This window comes from Myotis yumanensis, unplaced genomic scaffold, assembly GCF_028538775.1.
Source record: "Myotis yumanensis isolate MYYU_CA2020_CCGP unplaced genomic scaffold, mMyoYum1.0.hap1 SCAF_14, whole genome shotgun sequence".
NCBI classification, from domain to species: domain Eukaryota; kingdom Metazoa; phylum Chordata; class Mammalia; order Chiroptera; family Vespertilionidae; genus Myotis; species Myotis yumanensis.
This window is the reverse complement of record NW_027223765.1, coordinates 28914465-28930252: the sequence shown is the minus strand read 5'-3', so window position 1 is coordinate 28930252 and position 15788 is coordinate 28914465. Positions and strand designations below refer to the sequence as shown.

Sequence of the window (15788 nt, the reverse complement as noted above, 5' to 3'; positions counted from 1 at the left end):
TTTGAACTAATCTATAATAATCTATTATAATAATAGAGATATATGCAAAGTGTCTGGGACACTGTCACAGTAATAACAATGACCAAACAGCAGGCTGTGTGGGGCGACAAGGCTGGCAGGGGGGTTAGTGAGGGACAACCAAACAACTGAACAGCAGGCTGAGTGGGGCGACCAGGCTGGTGGGGGGGTGGGGGGGGAGTTAGGAGCGACCAGGCCGGCAGAGGGAGGCAATTGGGGGTGATCAGGCCGGCAGGGGGGAGGGCAGTTAGGGGCGATCAGGCAATCAGGCAGGTGAGCAGTTAGGAGCCAGCGGTCCTGGATTGTGAGAGGGATGTCCGACTGCCAGCTCAGGCCCTATAAACTGGCAGTTGGACATTCCCCAAGGGGTCTCGGACTGGAGAGGGTGCAGGCTGGGCTGAGGGGTCCCCCCCATGCACGAATGCACGGGCCTCTAGTCTATAATAATAAAAGCACATAATATGCAAATTGACTGGATAGCCAAACAGCAGGATGACCTTCCAGACAAAGCCGGGGCTGCGAGGGCCAAAGCAGCAAGGGGCTGAAAAGGCCTACTCTTGCATGGATTTCGTGCATTGGGCCTCTAACCCTATATAATAAAAGTATAATATGCAAATCGACTGAAGAGCGAAACAACCGGTTGCTATGATGCACACTGACCACCAGGGGAGCACTGCTAAGCCAGAAGCCCAGCTAACAGCTGGCAAGCACAGCGGCAGTAAGGAGCGAGGGGCCAGGGCTGTGAGAGCCCCAGATTGTAAGAGGGGTTCTGCCTGCTGGCTTAGGCCCGATCCCAGGGGTACCGGGCCTAAGCCAGCAGACAGACATCCCCTGAGGAGTCCTGGACCGCAAGAGGGCACAGGCCAGGCTGAGGGATACACCCCCCACCAGTGCACAAATCTCATGCACCGGGCCTCTAGTGAACATAAAAATACTAGAGGCCCGATGCACAAAATTTGTGTAAGGGGCTTGGCCCTTGCATCCGTGGCAGCTGCCTCAGCTTCATCTGGAAGGTCATCCAGAAGGTCGTTTGGCCATCTGGTCTAATTAGCATATTATACTTTTATTCTAATTTCCAAACAGACAAATATAAAAATTCATCAAATGCTAGGCAATTAAAAAAAGTCTCAACAACTTTAATGTACTTGATATCCTACAACCACATTCTCTGACAACCATAACAAAAAGATAGCTTTTTAAAAAACCACATGTTTAGAAATTTCTGAAAACTCATGTGTCAGAAAATAAATAACAGAATTTTAAAAATATTAAAAGTAAAGTAATAAAGACTATACTGCCAACCTGTGGGGTGCAGCAAAAGGAATAAATAAGGTGGGGCAAAAGTAGGTCCTTAGTTGTACACAGTTACATCAGAAAAATAAGAAAACTAAAAATAAATTAATGAACTGAGCATGTGTCTTAAGCAGTTAGAAATGCCGAAGAATATAAAAAAGGTAGATAAAAGGAAATAATACAAATAAAAGCAGAACTTAATGAAACAGAAAATAAACATAGAGGACAAAAGCTAAAAAAAAAAACCTAACAAGAAAAACCTAAACCAAAAAAACCAACCACAAAAAGGTAGCTCTTTGTCAAAACTATCAAAATGGATATAATTCTGGTAAGATTCAGTAATGAAAAAAGGAAGATGCACAACCAAATACTAGGAAAGAAAGGGAGTTATACTTATAGATACTGCAGACATTCAGAAAATAATTTTTATAAACAACTTCATCAATAGCTCTGAAAACAAGTACAATATACACATATGAAAACAAATGCAAATGTCCCTTAAGTTTGGGAAACGATGTTCAAACTCATTGTAATAGAGAAATGCAAATAAAAACTGCTCCATAATATGATTTTTTACCTATCCGGTTAGCAAAAATCCAAAAGACTGACAACAGTTTGTTGGCAAGGCTATCAGGAAATAATCACTCTCATATATCTAATCTAATAAATGACAAACATGCAAATTAACCATACCTTTGCTATGCCTTAAGCCACACCCACCAGCCAATCAGAGCAACTATATGCAAATTAACCTAACCAAGATGGCGGCCAGCAGCCACGGAGCTGAAGCGAGCAGGAGGCTTGGTTGCTCCAGTGATGGGGGAAGCCAAGCTTCCCAGCCGGCTCTGAGCTCCACTGAAGGCAACAAAGTTTCAATTATAGAAGGTAAATAAACCCCAGAATAAAAAAGAAAAAGAAAAAAAGGAGAGGCTGGGAGCTTCCGTCCCTGGGGGGCTTGGGCAGCCTGAAAACAGCCCTCAGCCCCTCACCCAGACTGGCCAGGCACCCCAGTGGGGACCCCCCACCCTGAAGGGGGTGTGGCCAGCCTGAAAACAGCCATCAGCCCCTCATCCACGCTGGCCAAACCTCCATGGGGTGAGGGTCCCCACTGGGGGGGGGAGGCTTGACCAGCCTGCAAACACCCATCAGCCCCTCACCCAGGCTGGCCAGGCACCCCAGTGGGGACCCCCCACCCTGAAGGGGGTGTGACCAGCCTGCAAACACCCATCAGCCCCTCACCCAGGCTGGCCAGGCACCCCAGCAGGACCCCCACCCTGATCCGGGACACCCTTCAGGGCAAACCAGCCGGCTCCTACCCATGCACCAGGCCTCTATCCTATATAATAAAAGGGTAATATGCCAACTGACCCTAACAGCAGAAAGCCTGGGAATGACTGGTCACTATGACACACACTGACCACCAGGGGGCAGATGCTCAATGTAGGAGCTGCCCCCTGGTGGTCAGTGCACTCCCACAGGGGGACCTCTGCTCAGCCACAAGCCAGGCTGATGGCTGCCAGTACAGCGGTGGTGTGGGAGCCTCTCCCGCCTCCTCAGCAGCGGTAAGGATGTCCGACTACAGCTTAGGCCTGCTCCCCGCTGGCAAGTGGACATCCCCCAAGGGCTCCCGGGCTGCCAGAGTGATGTCTGACTGCCAGCTTAGGCCCAATTCCCCAGGGAGTGGGCCTAAACCAGGAGGTGGTCATCCCCTAAGGGGTCCCAGTCTGCGAGAGGGCACAGGCCACGCTGAGGAATGCCCCCAAGTGCACAAATTTTTGTGCACCGGGCCTCTAGCTGAGAATATAAAAGGATTAAGAGCCTATGGATAGGGAATTTGGCAATATTTTACAAAATTATATAAACCTTAAGCTTCAACTCAACATATACTGTCAAGGTTCTGATAGTATTCCTGGAGGCAAAGACCAGCAGTCATATAAATGAGAGAAGTCCCTGGAAAGCTAATGGACTCTGATATTCAGCAAGGGCTGAAAATTAGCATTGTATTACTCTGCTGCTGGCTGAATGGTTGAAGACAATCCAATAACCTGATAATCTTTTATTGTTTACCAAACCTTACCATTCAAATGTGTGTTTGCTTTGTTAAAGGGCAAATGTGTATTCTAGTAAATAAAAAGCTATGGGTCCTGAGATTCAGGGAACCTCTCCGCTAGAGAGTAAGGTCTCCGCCTGACTCTCCCATGCCTTCTAAATTTATATTTCTTGTCTAGTATATCCGTTTGTGCATGGCCCCTTCTCCAGACCTTGAACCCTAGCCGCAGATGTATGCGGCATTTACAAGTATACATAATGTGTGTACATATTTTTTTGTGGGGGAGCATGAAAATTAGAATTCCCAATTTATCTTTATTCACAAAGAAACACTATAAAGATAAAACCAAAAAATGGTTATCCTGTGGGAAGAAAAGAGAGAGAACCTCCTGTGGAAGCAGACCTCTCTGGGTGTACTTTTAGAAGCATCTAAAACAGTGGTTTTCAACCTTCCTAATGCCACAACCCTTTAATAGAGTTCCTCATGTTGTGGTGACCCCCAATTTCATTGTTACAAATTGAACATAATTAAAGCATAGGATTAATCACAAAAACAATATGTAATTATATATGTGTTTTCCGATGGTCTTAGGCGACCCCTGTGAAAGGGTCATTCAACCCCCAAACGGGTGGCGACCCACAGGTTGAGATCTGCTGATCTAAATGTTTTATGTAATTATAAAGTAAAATTAAATTTACAAAAAGGAAAAATAAGGTGATCTCCAAAAAAAGGAAATAAACCTAGCTGTATATTCAATTGATGTCATAACCACACAGAAACACATATTCTGCCTTTGAGACAGCATTCTTTCTAGAACGAAGTAGATTTCATGACAAGGAAAATTACTAGGTTTATCATGACAGCACAATAATCCTAAATGTATATGTACTTAAAGACAGAGTTCTAAAATACATGAAGCAAAAAGTACTAGAACTGAAGGAAGTAAACAAATCCACAATTATTCTTGGAAACTGAAACACTAATCTCAGTAATCCACAGAAGTAGATACAAAAGCAGCATAGATATACAAAATCTAAACAGCACCATCAACTGAATGAATCTAATTGACTTTTATACAATGCTATACCCAACAGCAACACAGACATCTTTTCAAGTGCACAAGATATTAGTCACCAATACAGATCATATTCTGAATCATAAAAACAAATTTTAATAAATGTAAAAGGGTTGATATTACACAGCATGTGATCTCTGATCATGATGAAATTAAAGCCAGTAACAGAAAGGCAACTGGAATATCTCTAAGTATCTGGAAGTTGAAAACACTTCTAAATAATGTGTGTCAGTCTTCTAAGGGAAAATTAGAATATTTTGAACAAAATGAAAATAGAAACACAACATATAAAAATTTGTTGAAATAAATTTCCTTCCAAGCAGCTAATGGAGTGCTTAGAAGGAAATTTATAGCATTAAAGTGCTAATAAAAATGCTAGGGAAAAAGGTCCCAAATCAGTAATGTAAGCTTTCACCTTTTGAAACTAAAAAAGAAGAGCACATTAAACCCAAAGGAAGGATATAAAGATTAAGACCAGAAATCAGGAGACAGAAAGAGAATACTTGAAAAATCTTTGAAACTGAAAGGATTGAGAACAGGACTCCCCGAGATGTGCCACTTTGACATATGAATTATTTTGATCTGAAGGTAAATCAAGACCTGCAAGCTCATGAGAACTTTCACCTATCTCTTAAAAAATTTAAATTTGGAGCCTTGTCCACAATAAGAATTATTACCAGAAATAACTTTTTATGACCTATCTACAGGGCAGGGCAAACTTCTAATTACTGAACATCTGCTTTTCTTATGGTCCTGTGAATCACCAACATATCTTCCCTTATCCTTAGCCCAGAATGGCATATATATCTCATTTTAACTTTCTGTATTGGAACCCTCATGTATGTGCAGTCTCTGAAATGTAAGTGCATTTCCTATACAGATATATGTATATAAATGTTGATTATTTTCTCATTACTCTGTCTCATGGTGACTTAATTATTAGACTATCAGAAAAACCTAGTAGGGTAGAGTAGAAATTTCTTCCTCCCTGACAAAACCAAAAGATGTTCCTTAAAAAGATCAAGAAAATTGATAAATCTCTAGCAAATATGATCAAGAAGACAAAATTACCAATGTCTGAAATGAGAGTATATCATCAAAGACCCAAAGATATTAAAAACAGAAGAGAATACTATTGCTATGGTCTGAATGTCTGTGTCCCTCCAAATTCATGTTGAAATCCTAACCCCCATAAGGATGGAGCTCTCATGAATGGGATCAGTATTCTTATAAAAGAGATCCCAGAGCCCAGGCTGGGTGGCTGGGCTGGTAGGAGGGTCATCCAGTACACCAGTAAGGTTTCAGGTTCGATTCCCAGTCAGGGGCATCCAGGAGGCAACCGACTGATCTTTCTTTCTCTCTCTACCTTCCTGTCTCTCTAAAATCAATAAACATTTCTTTGGGTGAAGATGAGAGAGAGAGAGAGAGAGAGAGAGAGAGAGAGAGAGATTGATTGAGATTTCAGAGTTCTCTAGCCCCTTCCACTATGTGAAGATAGAACATAAAGGAGGGACCTCACCAGACCATACTGGCACCCTGATCTCAGACTTCCAGTTTCCAGACCTGTGAGCAATAAATTTTTGCTGTTTTATAAGCCACCCAGTCTGTTATTTTGTTATAGTAGGCCATACATAGACAGAAAACGGATACCAAGAAGTGGGGGTACCTCTGTAACAAATACTTAAAACTGTGGAAGCAGCTTTTGAACTGTATAATGATGGTAAGAGGCCAGAGTAGTCTGGATGTACATACTACAAAAAGTCTACATTGCCATGTAGGAGAGCAAAATTTGCCACCCCAAAAATATCTCTGGCATAAGGATTATTTTAAGCTTATTAATTTTCAAGAAACAGTAGGCAAAAAGGAAAAAAAAAGGGCTCTGAAACCAGGCAGAAGTTACCCTTTAAGGGAACTCTCCATTTGAAAGGGTGTCTTTCCTGGCTGTACCAGAAAGAGGAGGATAGCTAAAACTCTAGAAACTGGCTAGTATTGATGGATAAGGCATGTACTTATATCTGCCTAACAATCTTACTCTTATTTACAGTGTTTTTCCTGGTAATCTTCCATAACTGATATTCCATCCCTAACATCTTTTGTCTTTAGCTGAAGATGGTATCTATGATGATGGCTTCCACCATTTTGATGAGTTACTCAGTTTTCTTGGGTCTCTCCAATGTACACAGGTATACATGTTATTAAACTTTAATTTTTCTCCTGCTAATATGTCTCATGTCAATTTGATTATTAGACCGGCCAGAAAAAACCTAGAAGGGTAGAGGAAAACTTTTCCTCTCTGACAGTGAATGGACTGTCAACGTAAAATGTCAAGCCCTACCTAGTTTGGCTCAGTGGATAAAGTGTCAGCCTTCGGACTGAAGGGTCCCAGGTTCAAGTCTGGTTAAGGGCACATGCCTGGATTTCGGGCCCAATCCTCAGTAGGGGAGGCAGCTGATCGATAATTCTCTCTCATCATTGATGTTTCTAACTCTCTTTCCCTCTCTCTTCCTCGATGAAATCAATAACATTAAAAAGAAAATAGGATGTCAAAACCCACTCTAGCCTGTTTGCTCAGCATCGGCCTGAGGACTGAAGGGTCAATGGTTCAATTCCAGTCAAGGGCATGTACCTCAGTTGCCCTGGCTGGGGTTGAGTGCATGTGGGAAGCACCCAGTCTGTCACTCTCATATTGATGTTTCTCTCTCTGTGTCTCTCCCCCTCCCTTCCATTCTCCACACCCCCTCCCCACCTCAAAATCAATGGAAAAAATATCATCTGGTGAGGATTAAAACAAGTAACAACAACAAAAAAGAATGTCAAAACCTGTGGAGTATTTTTATAAAAATTTAAGCCAAATAGAGGATTGCCTGGATGCAATATCGCAAAAGAATGAGCAAAATGCTTCCTCGAAAGACAGCGCAGTTTCTTTTATGAATTTGGAATTGAGGGAACAAGGAAGATTAATTAAAGGTGGGAGAAAACAAGGTTGAGATTGGATTGCAGATAGTTAGCAAGGTTATCTGCTCTCTTGAGGATGGTTATACCTTGAGGGGGTCTGAAAAAGAGGATTACTCTGGCATTTTAAAGGTGTGTTAATTTAGAATCAGGGGTGGGCAAACTTTTTGACTATAGGGCCACAATGGGTTCTTAAACTGGACAGGAGGGCCGGAACAAAAGCATGGATGGAGTGTTTGTGTGAACTAATATAAATTCAAAGTAAACATCATTACATAAAAGGGTACGGTCTTTTTTGTTTTTTTTTAGTTTTATTCATTTCAAACGGGCCAAATGCAGCTGGGCCGTAGTTTTCCCACGGCTGATTTAGATGCACAAGAACAATGGACAGGGTTGCTTAAGGCAAAAATAAATCTTTTACTAAAGAAGTCATATGCCTGAGATGGATTATCCACCATGACCCCCACCAGTTGGAAATTTATGATCCTCACCCGAGGTTACTTTCTTCATCCACAGGTCTGTTAAGGGCAATTTCTCCTGAGGGCTCAGAAGGAGAAGAAGGGAGTTGTAGAAAAAAGCCTCAATCTTCCTACAAAATACCTAAGTGGTCATGAACAGAATGGTGGTTGAAAGATGAATGGTAAAAGCCATTCTGATAGTCTCAGACAGAAATGAGAAACAGTTTATCAGAAACTGTAAGAAAGGTGATCCTTGTGTAAGAGGAAAAAGAGCCCCAGCAGGTTTGGCTCAGTGGATAGAGCATTGACCTGTGGACCAAAGGGTCCCGGGTTGGATTTCGGTCAAGGGCACATAATTTGGTTGCAGGCTCCTCCTCAGCAAGGTCTCAGGCCCTGGTCGGGGTGTGTCGGGGAGGCAACCAATTGATGTGTTTCTTTGACATCGATGTTTCTGTCTTTCCCTCTCCTACTCTCCCTTAAAAAAAAAAAAAAGGCAATGGAGAGACCACCAAGATGGCGGCATATGTAAACACCGGAGACTGCTGCTGCAAACAACCACTTCAAAAATACAACTAAAAGACGGAACGGACATCACCCAGAACCACAGGAAAGCTGGCTGAGGAGAGACTCTTCAACTAGAAGGAAAGACAACAGCATTCCGAGGCTCAGAGGAGGCGCAGTGTGGAAAATTTCAAGGTGTGGAGGTGCGAGCACAAAGCGGGCTGGTGGCTGAGGGCGCGGTTGTCGTTTTCAATCGGGAGGGAGTCTCAGACTCTGAGCTCCAGATCCGGGCAAGTCTCTAGGGACTCAGACTCAAACGGGAGAAGCGGGATTGTCTAGCATCAGTTGGAACATGAGGGCAGCTTTCTCTCCGAGGTTTGCAGCTGTTGCCGGGGTTCTGAGAAGCAGAGCCTCTGGGAACCGGACTGAGAGCAGCCATAACTGCTCCCTCCGCCCGCCCTGTTGATCCCCTCTGACCCGCCCCGCCCAAGCCCTGCCCAGAGCCATTTGCCAGATAGCCTCGGGCAAAGGCTAGATTAGCACCTCCCCAGAGGACAGAAGTTTTCCCAGCAGACACAGCTGATTCTCACAGCCAGTCGGCCTGGTGGTCAAATCCCTCTAGTATTAACTACAACAATCAAGGCTTAACTAGAACAAGACTGCACACAAAGACCACAAGGGGGTGCACCAAGAAAGCATAAAAAATGCGGAGACAAAAAAACATGACAGAAATGGAGGACATAGAGCTAAAAAATGCAATTTTGAGGGCTTGCAATAAACTTGAGGAGAGCCTCACAAAAACTAATGAGACCCTCGATGCTACGATAAAGAAACTAGAAATTAAGCATACATGGACTGAAATAAAGAATATTATACCCAATAGCAGACCAGAGGAGCGCAAGAATCAAGCCAAAGATTTGAAATGCGAAGAAGCAAAAAACACCCAACTGGAAAAGCAAAATGAAAAAAGAATCTGAAAATACGAAGATAGTGTAAGGAGCCTCTGGACAGCTTTAAGCGCACTAATATCAGAATTATAGGGGTGCCAGAAGATTAGAGACAGCAAGATATTGAAAACCTATTTGAAGAAATAATGGCAGAAAACTTCCCCCACCTGGTGAAAGAAATGGACTTACAGGTCCAAGAAGCGCAGAGAACCCCAAACAAAAGGAATCCAAAGAGGACCACACCAAGACACATCATCATTAAAATGCCAAGAGCAAAAGACAAAGAGAGAATCTTAAAAGCAGCAAGAGAAAGAGACTCAATTACCTACAAGGGAATACCCATACGACTGTCAGCTGATTTCTCAACAGAAACTTTGCAGGCCAGAAGGGAATGGCAAGAAATATTCAAAGTGATGAATACCAAGAACCTACAACCAAGATTACTTTATCCAGCAAAGCTATCATTCAGAATTGAAGGTCAGATAAAGAGCTTCACAGATAAGGAAAAGCTAGAGTTCATCACCACTAAACCAGTATTATACGAAATGCTAAAAAGTATCCTTTAAGAAGAGGAAGAAGAAAAAGATAAAGATACAAATTGTGAACAACAAACATGCATCTATCAACAAGTGAATCTAAGAATCAAGTGAATAAATAATCTGATGTACAGAATGAACTGGTGATTATAATGAATCAGGGACATAGAAAGGGAATGGACTGACTATTCTTGGGGAGGAAAGGGGAATGGGAGATGCGGGAAGAGACTGGACAAAAATCGTGCACCTATGGATGAGGACAGTGGGTGGGGAGTGAGGGCGGAGGGTGGGGCGGGAACTGGGAGGAGGGGAGTTATGGGGGGGGGAAGAGGAACAAATGTAATCTGAACAATAAAGATTTAATAAAAAAAAAAAAGGCAATGGAAATTTCGTTCATGTCCTAGGGCAGTGGTTCTCAACCTTCCTAATGCCGAGACCCTTTAATACAGTTCCTCATGTTGTGGTGACCCCCAACCATAAAATTATTTTCGTTGCTACTTCATAACTGTAATTTTGCTACTGTTATGAATCGTAATGTAAATATCTGATATGCAGGATGTATTTTCATTGTTACAAATTGAACATAATTAAAGCCTAGTGATTAATCACAAAAACAATATGTAATTATATATGTGTTTTCCGATGGTCTTAGGCGACCCCTGTGAAAGGGTCGTTCGACCCCCAAAGGGGTCTCGAACCCACAGGTTAAGAACCACTGTCCTAGGGTTTTGTGGAAGGTATAACTGTGAGGCTGAAATTGGCTATTTGGCTGCAGCAATTACTAAGCAAAGTGTTGAAAGTGTAACTTTACTTCTCTTGGATGCTTAGAGTAAAATTTGAGAAGAGAAAAAACTTAAAGATGAATTGTTAATCAAAAGGGAAGCAGAAATTTAATTTAAACGTTGGAAAATTCTCAGACTATCCATATTGCAAAAAATGAGAAAATATGTTATGAACTCTAACGGTACGTACGGCCAAGGGACGGGACCCTTTGGTACATTAGTTTGGGTGTGAATACCTGACTCAATCAGCCACCATAATTATGGAGAAATTAAAAATTACATGCTAGTCTGAAACAAATGCTAATTAAAATAAAGGACTTTATTTTAAACGATAGGTCAAATAAAATGCCACCTTACACTATTCACTTTTGGAAATATCACTTTGGAAACATCCACAATATGAAAAACCACAAAATAATGACAAAGGCAATCTGAACTGGCAGAAATCAGAGATTTCAAAGATTGTTGGCCAGTCTTCTTAGATTTTACAGGATAAGACCACAGATATTCTTCAAGACAGGAAAAGAAGAACCACGAAGGCTGCCTCCTCCATTTCAAAAGGGGCCACTGCCTGGGTTTCAACCCAAAGATGTGGGGCCCAGGCCAGGAGAGCCACTGGCATGTGATTGTAGCACAGCAAGAGCTGCCTTGAGCTGCACTCAGCAAAGCCATAGGGGAAACACAGGTAAGTATTTAATATTTTTAAATAGAGAACATATATGAACAGATATTTCACACACAAAAAAGGAATCTGAATGGCACATAAGCACATGAAAAGATTCTCAAATTCATTAGTCATTATAGGAATGAAAATTAAAACCACCAAGTGATATCACTACACAGCTATTAAATGGCTTACGAAGAGAAGAGAGGTGGAGAAGAATGAAAGGGGGAAAGAAAGAGGGGAGAGGAAAGATAGAGATTCAGAGAGATAAAGATAGGGAAGGAAACAAAGGAAAAAAAAGTACTAAGTTGCCAATGAGGATGCTAATCAACTGGAAATAATGCATTACTTGTGGGAATGCAAAAGTAGTACAACCATTATGGGTAACAGTTTGACAGCTTCTTCAAGTTCAACATACACTTACCATATGACACAGCAATCTCACTGAGCTAGACTCAAAAGGCTATGTATGGCCCTGGCCAGTTTGGCTCAGTGGATAGAGCATCGGTCTGCGGACTCAAGGGTCCCAGGTTCGATTCCGGTCAAGGGCATGTACCTTGGTTGCGGGCACATACCCAGTAGGGAGTGTGCAGGAGGCAGCTGATCGATGTTTCTCTCTCATCGATGTTTCTCATTCACTATCCCTCTCCCTTCCTCTTTGTAAAATATCAGTAAAAATATATATTTTTTTAAAAGGCTATGTATGACATTCTAGAAAAGGCAAAATTATAGGGATTAGCGGTTTTCATAGGTTAATGGTGAGGGTAAGAGTCTGACTATAAAGCATGAGAAAATTTTATTTTCTTGAGAGGGTGTGAAGAAACTGTTCTGCATTCAGTTTGTGGTAGTGATTAACTTAGATGCACAAAGTGTGTTAACTTCCATGCACAAGGTATGTTAACTTAGATATACAAGAACAATGGACAGGGCTGCTTAAGGCAAAAACAAATCTTTTACTAAAGAAGTCATTTGCCTCTCTATATGTCTAATCTCCTTCACACTCAAAAACGTGTGAATCTTACTATATTTAAACTAAAATAAACATATAGCAGAAAACATTCATTGCACTTTCTTATACTTTAAATGGACCTGTTTTGACTCATGTATAATTTCATGTCACCATGCAATATGCATTCACTAAGTTTTACAGATCTTCCAAATGTTGACATCTTATAAAATATCACTGCATTTCATGCAGTCTCTGGAAACTTGAGTGGAAATGAAAATTAACATCCCAGTATATGAAAATAGTTTTGGCCTTATAGACTCCCTAAAAGGTCTACTTTAGGAACTCTGCTCATCTAAATATGGGAATAACATCAGGACAAATACCTAAAAACATGTTCTTCCCCAACCTACTTTTACAAATTAATTAGGTATATCTACAGATTAATGGCACTAAGTTTGTCAAATCATTTTACCAATCATATTGTGTATGACATGTAAACTATGCGAAAGGGCACTGTTTGCTATGTATGATAAAGATCACCATTTTTGGCAAGCCAGTTGTTATATTCTGAGGAAAAAGGAACCAGCTAGTGATAGAAAAAATTCTAAAGGGAAATCTCTCAGGCAAGTACAAATACAATTTTAGAGTCTGTCGTACTTTGACATGTAACTTGACAATTTCCTGTTTCTGATAAAAATCAGCAGAGTGACAATACCCAAGTGACTAACTCCGGAAGTTTGGTTGGGGTATAGATCTCTCAGTAAACAATTAAGAGGGAAAAATCCCCAAATAAGTAACTTCAATATTCTATAAGTAATGCAAAAAGACAAGGCAATTCATAAGATTTTATTCTATCCAATGTATTATACCTTACTATTTTGTCTAGTTATTTTAATTGTTAAATACTCTTATTAATGAAACAACAGAGACAAGAATCCCAGCATTGGGAAATTAAAAATTACATGCTAGTCTGAAACAAAGGCTACTTAAAATAAGGCCTTTATTTTAAATGATGGATCAAATAAAATGCCACCCTATATTATTCACTTTTGGAAATATCACTTTGGAAACATCCCCAATATGAAAAAGCACAAAATAATGACAAAGGTAAAAGTTATTAAATAGTTATTACAGATGAAGAACACACTGAGCTAAGGCCTGAGAATAACTATAGGCACATCAAGCAAAAATCCTGCTCTCTAAAAATATTAACTATAATTCTATTTCAACAACTTATTTAATGTCTTAGGCATTACTCCCTATATGATTACTTTATGAGGCATCACAAAATTTTACTTATTACCCTCTCTGAATTAAAATGTCACGTAGTGCTGTGGGGTGAGGGCATGTGCCAGGGGGTAGGGGAGGCCGGGGAAAGGTCAATGGGGAAAAAAAGGAGACATATGTACTACTATTTGTAATACTTTAAACAATAAAAATTTTTTAAAAAATGTCACATAGTGCTAAGAGGTCTATAACAAAAGTAACAGTAAGTCTAGTATCCATCTGACACCATAGAGTTATTACAGTATTATTGATTATATTCCCTTACATATATTTTTAAAATTGTGATAAAATACCTATTATGGGCTGAATTTCACCCCCACCCCACCCCCAAAATTCAAATGCTTAAGTTTCATCCTCCAGTACCTCAGACTATAACTATATTTGGAGTTAAGTTATTTAAAGAAGTAATTAGGGTAAAATAGGTGGATCCTAATCAAGTATGACTAGTGTCATTATAAGAAGAGCTAATCTGACTCGGCCAGAGTGGCTCAGTTGGTTGAGTATCGCCCTGTGCACCAAAAGGCTGCCACAGTTCAATTCCCGGTCAGGGTACATAGGTAGATTGTGGGTTCGATCCCCAATTGGGGCATGTATGGAAGGCAACCTATGAGTCTCTCAGTCTTCCCCACCCCTTCCCCTTCCTCTAAGCATATCCTCAGGTGAGGTTTAAAAATAATCTATATATAAAAAAAGCTAATATGCTAAGTGTCCAACTGTCCAACTGTCCAACCGGTCGCTATGACGCACACTGACCACCAGGGGGCAGATACTCAACGCTGGAACTACCATGACGCACACTGGCCCTTTACAGAGAAAGGGCACCACGAACTTGGTGCCCACAAAGCAACACTCGGCTTCCCCCAGGTGGTACACAGGCCCTACCACCACCTCAGAGTGATACCTCACCAAATCGCAGCCAATGGTGCCAAGACTCCATGGCGCAAAATGTGGCCCACAGCCCAGCCCAGCCCAGTCCAGCCCAACCCAGAAACGGTTGCTGTGGGTGCCAGGTAATGATGTCACGTAGCAACGCCTGGCTTCCTCTCCCTAGAAACTAGCCTCCTTGGAATTGCTTTTTGAAAAAATATGTATTTTATTGATTTTTTACAGAGAGGAAGGGAGAGGGATAGAGAGTCAGAAAGAACAATGAGAGAGAAATATCGATTGAGCTGCCTCCTGCATACTCCCTACTGGGGATGTGCCCACAACCAAGGTACATGCCCTTGACTGGAATTGAACCTGGGACCCTTCAGTCCGCAGGCCAATGCTCCATCCACTGAGACAAACCGGTCAGGGCCTCCTTGGAATTTCTTTAGCCCAGAAACCTGACTTGCTTTATAGCCAGGTGCAAACATTTTACAGTTTAACCAAATGTCTGTGAAGCGTTTTCCCGTGCCTCATCTCATTTGATCCTCAAAGAAATCCTGGAGTAGGTAGATAGGAGACTCGATGGAATACTATTTTCTCTTTATTAGCCGGAAAAACCGATTTAGAAAGCTTAGAAACTTGACCCAACTGAAAAGAAGTAAGCTTGAAAAGGACTTCAGGTTTTCTCACTGCACAGAATATAGTCAAACACTGCTGCAGTTAAATATTTTACCCTTTGTTATCCCTGCATGATCTACAATAATAATCTGCTTCATGTTGATATTTACTGCTGTGTTGCTGACAATTACCTGAAAGAGAAGTTGAGGTGCTTCACTGGGCTGGAAAAAGTTTAGCTAAATCAGAAAGCAGGTCTAATTAAGCAAGTTTATTTTATATATATAAAAGGCTAAGCTGACTCGCACCTGCGCGATACATATAAAGCTCTCGCTGGCGCCAATTGCACATGTGTGTTTTGGTCTGTCATTGTCTATCATGAATTTAGTTGACACTTCTATTATAGAGAAAGGGCAAATAGCGATATTAAATTATTTCTTCTAATAATTTCCTTTCAATGTGCATGAATCTATGCTCCGGGATACTAGTAATAAAAAAGAAGAGCCAATTTTAACACAGACATGCTCCATTTGAAAACTATATGATGACATTGGGAGAAGACAACCATCTACAAGCCAAGGAGAGGCCTCCGAAGAAACAACGGTGATAACAACTTGATCTCTCAGACTTGAGCCTCCAGAAGTTTGAGAAAATAAATTTCTGTTGTTTAACCACCCAGTCTGTGATACTTTGCTATGGCAGCCTTAGCTAACTAATCCACATAAAATGTATCATCTAAACCATTTTTAAGTGTACAGTTAAATGGCATCAAATATATTTACAATGTTGATGAA

The 15788-nt window shown here is 41.2% G+C and overlaps 1 protein-coding gene across 2 annotated transcripts in view; it reads right to left on the bottom strand.

Moving 5' to 3' along the window:
• Positions 1 to 15788, bottom strand: part of NCK1 (NCK adaptor protein 1) — a 67031-nt gene that overhangs the window by 17951 nt on the left and 33292 nt on the right. The window lies entirely within an intron of this gene.